The sequence below is a fragment of the Mauremys mutica genome, chromosome 2 (assembly GCF_020497125.1).
Source record: "Mauremys mutica isolate MM-2020 ecotype Southern chromosome 2, ASM2049712v1, whole genome shotgun sequence".
In the NCBI taxonomy this organism is placed as follows: Eukaryota; Metazoa; Chordata; order Testudines; family Geoemydidae; genus Mauremys; species Mauremys mutica.
The window spans coordinates 212,185,489-212,195,437 of NC_059073.1; the positions used below are offsets into that span (position 1 = coordinate 212,185,489).

Sequence of the window (9,949 nt, forward strand, 5' to 3'; positions counted from 1 at the left end):
CGGTTTAAAGAGCCATTAAAATCGATATAAGGTGCCTCCTAGTGTGGACGGTTGTGGCGTTAAATCGGTTTTAGGCTCCTAAAACCGATTTAAACGCCTAGTGTAGACCAGGCTTTAGTAGATGTTCTCTATTGCTCTACCTGTAAAGAGTTAAAAAGTCTCACTGCTATGCATAAGTAAAAGGAAGTGAGAGGACACCTGGCCAGGAGAGCCAATGGGAAGGCTAGAACTTTTTAAAATTGAAAATGACTCCCCTTTTGTCTGTCAGTTGCGGTTCTCCCGGAGAGAGGAGACAGGGCAGAGCTATGCTGTAAAAAGCTTGGGCCAGGTATGAAAAATCGTTAGTATCATACCTAGAAACTACCCATTTAAAACCCCAGATACGTAAGTAGATTGGGAAATGTTTAGGAAGACCCGATTAGGTTTATTCTTTTTATTTCTTTATGGCTTGTGGATTTCTCTGTGCTAACCCCAAGTGCTTTTGTTTGGCTTGTAACCTTTAAGCTAGACCTCAAGAAAGCTATTCTTGATGCTTAATCCTTGAAGTTTATTTATTTATTTATTTTTAAATCTGGCAGTAGCCTGAGTTTCCAGATGTTTTTTTTTTTAAATAAAATTCACCTTTTTTTAAGAACAGAATTGGATTTTGTGTGTCTAAGAGGTTTGTGCACATGTTGTTCAAATTAGCTGGTGGCAACAGCTGATTTCCTTTGTTTTTCTTTCTCAGCTCTTCCCCAGAGGGGGGTGAACAGGCTTGAGGGTACCCCACAGGAAGGAATTCCCAAGTGCGCCTTCCTGGGCTCTTGAAGGGGTTCTGCACTTGGGTGGTGGCAGCATTTACCAATCCAAGGTCAGCATAATTTTTGAAAAACGTTTGTAATTCTTTTCCTCTTTTGACCAGCCCTCTCCTTGTCCTTGGAAGGGACATAATATTTTCTTAACTTTTTTCAATCTTTCAAGAAAGTCAGTCAATCAGTTCTTATAGTTTACTATACTATTTCCAAGTATTTGGTCCTTTGTTTTCTAAATATGTTCTGATTAGCTAGAAGAATTTATATTTCATTTGGTACTCAGCCTAATACTTAATATTTGCCTACCTTTACAAAACATTTTAAAGTTGCTTCATGTTGTATTCTCTTTGCAAGAGAATGACCACCACTACTAGAAGTTTGCAGAATTTCAAGAACTATTGTGACAAATACTGAAGTTCTTAATCAGAAAAAACTCCTATTGCAGAGACTAAAGGGGTTTCTGGACCTGGATTTCAGTATACAATTTTCCATCAATGTAACCTTAAAAAATTCTTATGATGGTGAGCCATCCTGTGAAAGGCATGAAATATGAACAAAATAAGCTTCAAAATAGCTCATCTCCATGAGAAATGTTCTAATCATTCACAATGCCAATCTCTCAGAATCAGTGACAGCCAAAGAGGTAAGGAGTACGTTCCTGCATGTTCGCAGAAGTGAAAATTAGGATAATGAGTGAATCATGCATAGTGATGAGGAAATGACAATTTAAATCACAATTCATTTATCCTCTTTCTGGTTAGTGAAGCCCACTGAAACAAACCCATATCATCTTAATCAGCCGTGCTCTCCGGATTACAAAATATATCATGGCAGAGTAATTCTAAGTAGAGGGACCCTCAGACCTGAGGAACAAGACTGAACATTTAATCAACACAATGAAGGTGACTGGAGATAAGGAATCAAAGATGGCTAGGAAAAAAATTACACATGTTATGCTTCCCTGGGAGCACTTTGGGTTGTGAGGCACCTGCCCTTAGCATGAGGAAGCCTTGTCCATGCCTGCTGGGGATCAGCTCCCCAACACCTCCAGCCGCTAGCAACACAAACACCTGTCTTCAGATCCTACAGAGGTCTGGCTCTCTCAAGTTAATGGTAGGCACACTCCAACCCGTGGGCACTCCAAGCATCCCCCTGGAGTGACCAGCACCTGATCCCCTGGACACTCCCAGAATTTCCAGATCTTCTGTTCACAAAGGAACAGTACACCACAGCTTACTAGTTACACTATACAACACACCTCTGCTTAACGCCAAGCACTCAGATCTGTTTATAGAGAAAGAAGGTATAAGTTTGTTTAATAAAGTTCAGAGATTGTTTCCAATATTTCTGCTTGCTATCATTTCAAAGGGCTATATCAAATATCAAATAAAATCATAACATGCATACTGGAGCCTAACTTAACCATTAAAGACACTGTCATTTCATAAGAGCAAAAGTTTACCCTAAATCCTTCCAGTGTATTACAGGCAGGCTTGGCTGTGATCGTCTGTTCATGAAACAAGCTCTGTCTTCTTGCCTTCTCAGTGGAACAATGCTAAGTTTTTCTCTGTCTCTACAGTTATAGTCCAAATAGCCATTGTGTGCACCCACTGGATAACCCCTACTGCTTGTGTTTTCCTGTCCAGGGTCTCTTCTGGAGACTTTGCAATCATATGACTAGCATTTTGCTCAGACTGTAAATGGGTCCCACTGTGAACCATACAATACTCAATTTACATGTGGACAGACAGACAAACAGCTCTCGCCTGAAAGAAATCGTTTCTCACCTTTTCTGGTGATCATCCCCAAGTCACAGACCTCAAGAACATAGTTCTCACTATATATATGTAACTCCTTACATATTTTCTGTACATACATCTTGCAATGATTATGATGATCATTAGAGACCTTACATGATACTTTATGGTGACCTAATATATACATGCCAGACCCAGGGGATCCCTGTAACACTGATGCATCCCTGTGCTGTGCCCTCTGCCACCTGGCAGCAATAGGTGCCTGGGTCACAACACATAACAGAGAAAACCCAATACCCCCATGGAAGATATGCAATGAGGAAACTTTTCCTTCTGCCACCTAATATAGTCTGAGCTTTGTGTGTCCATAGCCAGTCTGAATCTCCATTTCTGGAAGGATAGATTTGAGTGACAGCTACTGATGGGCAGGCAAAAGCAAGAGGGATAAAAGGCTTTTGCGATTTGCAAAACTGGAGTAATTAGCAACTGACATTTCTAGTAGCAACACTCCATGTTGTCTTGCCAAGATTATATGGCTCTTTATCTCTGGAAAATGACACAAAAATTGGAAAGGGTGAAGAAGCTTCCCCCAAGATGTTTTTTTCCATCCAGCACCTGCCAACGACAAATATTTAATCCTGTACTAAAACTACAGTGTAAAGAGCAATGGTAATTCTCAAATAGAATTTATAATTTCTTCTTTGATGAAACTACACTAGATGGTGCTACATCCACAGCTATATCTCTGATCACTCATCTGAGACAGGAGAGGAAAAGAGAGAAAAGCGGGCAAATACACAGTGGGAAGAACAAATAATGGAGCAAGTAGAGAAAGCACATACAGATAGTAACAGATTACCCTTTCCCTGCTATACAGTGATGGTCCCGTTATCCAGAAGTCAGTACCAGTACTAAAGTCTAATTCCACCAGTCCTATTTGCCTGTATTAGTCATACGCATATTATGGTGCTGTCAGTAGAAACTCTATAATTAAGGCTGTGTTGAGCTTTTCAGTGAAAGCTTCATTAAAGCCCTCTATTCTACACTTCAGTGGCTGAATTTAATTTTCAAATTGAACACAATTGCTGCTTACAGGATAACTGGCTATTCTGTAAAACCATGGCTCGCTTTCCCTAAAAAAAGATTTAAAAATTATATTTATTTCAATTTGGCTCTGACAGTCTCACTATACCTAAATGGTCACCACAAATTCAAAACTTCACACACGCACACTTTTTACACTGACCTCCACATTTTAGTTTGGCCTCCTTGTCTCTATGAAATCCTGAAGGTAATAATTTAAGCTATCTATAGAATTGCAGTTAGCACTCATCACAATAAGATTTATGCACTTCAGTCCTGATTCAACAAGGTACTTCAACATGTGCTTTACTCCAACCCAGTTTAGTATGTACTTACTTCCATGGAAGTCAATGGAACTTAAGCACATGCTCAGTATGGTCAACCCTCAACTTTTTTTTCTCCCCTATATGAAAGAAGCAATTAGGTAAGAATCTCATGCTTCCAGGATCTGAGACTTTAAGCAAAACACCAAATACTGTTAGACTTGTGATCAAGTCTCACAAGTTAGCAACAATGGATGCATAAAGCTAAGCATATGCTTAAGTACATTGGTGAACTGGGGCCTGAGTGCACTCCTGAAAGTGAGACTGGAGTAAGCAATGAAGAAATTCCGCTTCCTCAGCTAAGGACACCTAGCATAACAGCTGAAATATCAGATATAGTAGAACAGCCCTCAAAGATAGCTCAAGCAGAACGTAATTCAATGGTTTGAAGGACTGAATTAAAAATTATGTCATAAAGCTAAGACAGGAGAAAAACATCCTGTTTAATTTACTACCAACTCTATTATCGTTTTTGTGTGTGTGAAGATTCTGGGACAGTAAACAAACAGGGGAGGGATCTAACTAAGAAAATTCTAAGGAAGAGTCTACGGACATTGATTACCTTTGTTTTTTAAAAAAACAAGGTCACCTGTACACACACTGCATACTATTTAGACTAGGAACCAATGCTTATCAGGATCAATCATTTATAAGACTAGAATTTCAGTTAATCCCCCTCCTGCACATTATGTTATGCTAGGTGTCACCAGGTGGTGCTATTACATAGTCTTCCATTTCCTTTTTCTTGGTCTGGAAGGAAATGGGAAGATATGCTCTGTGGTGGTGTTACTTTTGTTATGTGAGGTTCTGGCAGAGGGAGCAGTGCTACAAGGAGGTTTACTCTCTACCTCAGTTTCTGACTCGAGTCAGTTCTTGAGGCAGAATCCGTAGGATCCAAGCATTGATATTGGGCTAAGATTTCTGAAAGGAGGGACTGCCCTCCATGCTGTTCATTGACCACCTTTGTTCCACGAGTGGTGTATATGTTTAAATAAAACAAGTTACACTTAGAATATACCCAGACTCAAAATCAATGATTTCTCCTCCAATAGGAAGCTGAACTGTGAACATCGCTGCTGCTCAGCTGAGGGGCAATAATTAGAGGCCAGGTGGTCTGAATATTAAGGTTCATATTCACCCTACTTCACCACACCAGTCCATCTCTGCCAGTCCTGAAAAACATCTGCTAATACGAGTTGCTTTCCATCTGAAAACAAGGTACAGATTTTGCAAAATGAATTTGGCAAAATATTTCAAAATGTCTCAATCTATACCCTTCAATTTAATTAAAAATTTAGAAAACAACTGCCTTTCTAAACAGATCCCAGTTGTAAAGTACAAACAGGATCATAAGTGTTCGGAAGCAGAACAGGCACTCCTACGCTGGATGCAGCAGAAAATTGCTCGTTCTGTATAGCTGATCCAAAGGCCAACAATTTTGTAGCAGTAACAAGTAAACCAGATTTGGCAGAGAATACAGAAAGTCTTAGCCACAGGAAATCCAGAAAGATTGCTGTGTTTAAAAGAACTCATGGTGGGAAACCAAACATTGACCTCAACTTGTAAGAGGACTTTATTAAAAGAAAAAAATGTTTTTCCTTCTGTGGATCATTATCAAGAAGATATCTATTTGTGACAAAACTGGAGTGCTCTGGCATGCAGTCAGAAACAGGACACCGACTTAAAATCTCACGGTCCCCCTGAGGGAACATGCCTGGAACAGATACAAGATGCGTTATTATTCCTAGAAATTCTGCAGTATCTCCATGTTTTTGTAATGTTCCTAGTCTATCTGTTAAGTTTAGCTGCAACATAAATCCTTGGGTGACTGCAGTCAAGCTTAGAGACCACCTTATACATAAATACCTCAATGAGCCTAGGCATCAGTGGTAAGGAAAAAAAAATGATAACAGGAACTTTACATGCTCCGTAGTATGCCAATTCTGAGACTAAAGGATTGGCTTCGGCCTCAGTGCTACTGGTAGTCATGGCTGCTGCACTTCATACTGCAGGAAGCTGGGGCCTTTTTGAAGAGTGAGAATTCCGCTCTTGGGAAATCCAGCATACAGTTGTGGAACTGACCAGTTGTGTTTGGCAACAATCATTAGTTCAAAGAGTTGCTGGCTTTCATTTTTTAAATAAATCGGTTTAAATTGTAATGTGAATCAAATTAAAAGGATATGGATGGGCATGATGGCAGGGATTGATGGTTGTTAGTGGAAGGCTACTTGAAGACCCTCATAAAACTCACTTCTTTTAGGAGGAAAGAGAAGGTTACTCCAAGGGCACTGGCGGCTGCTCCAACTAATTTAATACATAGTGGTGCAAATCTAGATTATTCAATTTCATCTGAAAAAAAAGTCTAGTTAGAGTGTTACATACTTTATAGTTTCTGTAGGTCAAACTCACTGCACATAGCAGGGGCTCCTTGCATCCCTCCATTCTCCCAAACAAGTTCTCTGTGTGCCCCCACATTTCCCAACCCAATGGATGTGGTTGGCAGCCCGGAGATGGAGGAGACCCTGCAATGGCTTGTAAAGCAGCAGGAGCAGATGCAGAAGGCCCTGCAAGGCTTCCAGCAGTCCTACCGGGGCGAGAGACAGGCCTTGCTAACCTGGCAGGCAGAACAGCAAAAAAGCCTACACTTCTTTATAAGAGAGCAGGTGAGTCCTGCGATGGGAGATAGCACCTGGCCGAGGGGCTTGGGACTCTGTAAAATGGGCCCAGCAGATGACCCAGATGCATTCCTCAATATGTTTGAGCGGGTAACTATGGGCACCAGTTATGATAGGGCAACCTGGGCCCTACGGCTGGCTCCCTACCTAGCTGGCAAAGCTCCAATGGCCTGCATGGCATTGAGTGACGAAAAGGCCCGGAACTATGAGGCGGTGAGGGCAGCAGTCCTAGATCAGGTCGGCCTGTCAACAGAGAAATACTGCCAAAAGTTCCAGTTGGCCAGATGGATGGTGGCCAGGCGGCCCCGGGCATTCGCTCACAGAGTGATGGAGTGGGCCACCCACTGGCTGAGGCCCAAGACGCAAATGGTGGGAGAAATAATGGACGCCCTAGTCCTAGAACAACTGCTACAGGGCTTCCCCAAGAATATCCGAGTCTGGGTCAGCTGACATCAGCAAAGTACAGTCAATGCAGCGGTCAAGCTGACTGAGGAATAAACAAAGGCAGAAGTCCCCTGAAGGGAGGGCCGACCCTCTAGAGACAGAGTTGGGGAAGAAGCCGAGGGAACCCCTCCCCGGGAAAGGCCCGGAGAGGAAGAAGGAGGAACTCCGAGGAGCTCCCAGTAGAGCCAGCGCAATCGTTTGCTGGCAGTGCAGGCGGCCAGGACACAAAAAGGGAGACTGCCCGGACATGGAATGTGTTGGGCCAAATTTTTTGGCTGGACTAATGCTAGGAGGGCGGGAAAGTGGGCAGAGGCTGTCCACCATCCCACTGAGGGTGGGGTGGAAACCCCAGAGGGGCCTGGTGGATACGGCTTCAGGCTGCTCGCTTGTCCAGAGGGGGCTGATAAAACCGCATTGGATAATTCCAGGTGCATGGATGACCCTGGAGTATATCCATGGGGACAGGAAATACTGCCCGATGGCCCAGGTGTCCCTAGAAGCGTGGGGCAAATTTAAATGGAAGCGAGTTGGGGTTGTAGAGGGGTTACCGTACCCCATTGTGTTGGGTATGGACTGGGGCCCTCCTCCCAGAGGGAAAAGGAAAGCTTCCCCAAAGAAGGAGGTGGGGAGCCCTAAACTGAGAAGCCCCAGTGAGGAAGAGGAGCAGCCCAAGTACCTTAGAGGGGAAAAAGGGAGCAACTGGAGATCCCCACAACGCAGCTCACAGGAGAGGAGACGTGGACCCCGCTTGGTAGCTTGGGAGAACCCGACCCCCTACCGGTAGAAAAGCGGGTAAAGAAGAAGAGAAGCCCACAGGGATGTGACTGGTGTGAGGACCTGTGGGTGGCAGCGGAGCTATGAGGGCATCCATCCCCCACACAGTGTACTTTCTGCGGGTGGGAGATGAAGGACCCCCGCCCCCAGAAATGATGCTGGGGATCACCTGAATGAAGGGGAGAGACTCTCCTGGACGAACCCCGCTGGTTCATAACAGGGGAGGTGTGCGACAGGGTGCTGGCTAAGGAAATCTGAGCCAGGCCTCTGTCACGCCAGCTACAATTGAGAAAGGGGAATTGGAGCTGGCTGAGTAAGCCCAGGCCTGATTGGCAAACAGAGAACAGCTGCCGGCCTCGTTAACCAGGGGCTATATAAAGGCTGGCAGGAAAGAAGGAAAAGACGGAGTCAGAGAATTAGAGGGAGTAGGAGCTCTTCTCTGCTGGCTGCAGGAGCTAGCCAAAGGCTGTAATCGTGAAGTTGTTGGTAGCTAGAAGGTGGTGGGAAGGTATACTGTAAATATTGAGCACGGGTGATTGAACCTATGCAGAGGTCTCTGGCTGATTTGTGGGTGTGGCAGGAGAGCAGGGCCCCGCGGTGCCTTGCCACATTCAGATTTGGTGTTCAACAATTATCACATTACATCCAAAACAGAGAAATATCATTAAGTTGAGCATAAGGCCTCTCAAGCTTTGCCAATAAAGGGCTTGGAAAGGAAATTTTTATCATTTGATGTCCATATAATTGATTATATTCAGTTACAGTAACCATTAATATACAAGGAACAAATGGCATAACTAGTTCTTTGAAATTCAGGCTTTACAGGGAAATGCATTATCTCTTACAGTACCAGAGCTAACACAGCAAAGATGGCAAAAGAGCATAACCTCCCTCTGGTTGCTGTTCTGAGAGGCAAACACAACAGCCACAGCATCGGACACTCTGCAACTTCATTTCTTTCATGTGGCAATTGTTAGAGCTTTCCCGCTAACAAGAGAGCCAAGAAACAGTTAGTAACGCAACTAAGTATTTCCATAATTTCCAGCAATTAACTTATGTTGAGCTACAATATTTTTAATTCTTCATTTTGAGGTTTGTTTTTAAACTTGAGCTCCAAGTTGTCTGACTTTCAAATTTGATTTTTTCATGGTAACTGCAATAATTAATTATACAATTGTAAATTAATGGCCTATTTGCAAAACCTTAACTCTCTTATAGTGTTGTGACTGGGAGTTCATTTAAGATTCAGAACTCTTCAGCACTATATCCCAGATGAGAAAACACAGTATTTTTAGAATAGTAACTGATTTATTATGTATGAAGCTGCTATGTCAGCAGTTGTTTCATTAGGAAAAGGAAACTTAGCTATTGTGTACTTATCTCAAGAAAGAGGTAGAATAATCTAGTTTATTGCATACCAGTAATGGTGCAGGCATCTCTGTATTCTCTGTAGTCCGGCACATCATTTTCCACTGCTTCACTTACATAGTGCTCTTCATGGATGCCTGTGTCACAGGCTAGGACTGCATGGTTCGTTGGCTCTGAAGGGGGCACAGTGGCAGCCAAAGTGCAGTCGTGCAAAGCTGTGGCGTCCAGCTTGGCAGGTTTCACAGGGATGTACAAACTGCCATCAGGGGGACCAGTGCTGGAGACTGGGTCTGGCACGCAGAAACGCAACCCTGTCTCTTTCTAGTGTTGGGTTCCTTGAGAGGTCTGAAAAACACATGAAAGCATACATTAAATTCAGGCAATTCTAACCAAATTAGTTAAAATAGATTTGTCAACTATTCTATTAATTCCATGATAAGTTCAGCAAATATTACAAGACAAATACCCCACATGGACCATCTGCCACACTTAGTACACTGTGTAAGCACTTTATCCACAGACAGGTGTTAGGCCTGTTACATCAATATTTGAAATCGTAGGATAAACAGTCAGATTCTTCTTTTTTGTCCAATCCTCCCTAGAGTTAATATAGTCCATCAACCAAAGAACATACTGTGATGAACAAGCTAGGGGATTACCACCATCCCTCCCGCCTAACCAGTGGAGGGCACTATTTTACCCAGTTCAACATTCAGCCAGTAGAAGAGTCCGTG

General features: G+C 43.1%; 1 protein-coding gene across 3 annotated transcripts in view; it reads right to left on the reverse strand.

The window, feature by feature from the left end:
• TRAK1 (trafficking kinesin protein 1) overlaps window positions 1-9,530 on the reverse strand; it is a 130,007-nt gene extending 120,477 nt beyond the window's left edge. For all 3 annotated transcript variants that reach the window (XM_045003887.1, XM_045003886.1, XM_045003891.1), the window contains exon 1: window positions 9,266-9,530. The gene's annotated coding sequence lies outside the window, so the exon portion shown is untranslated. The remainder of the gene's footprint in view (window positions 1-9,265) is intronic.
• Between the last annotated feature and the right edge of the window lie 419 nt (window positions 9,531-9,949).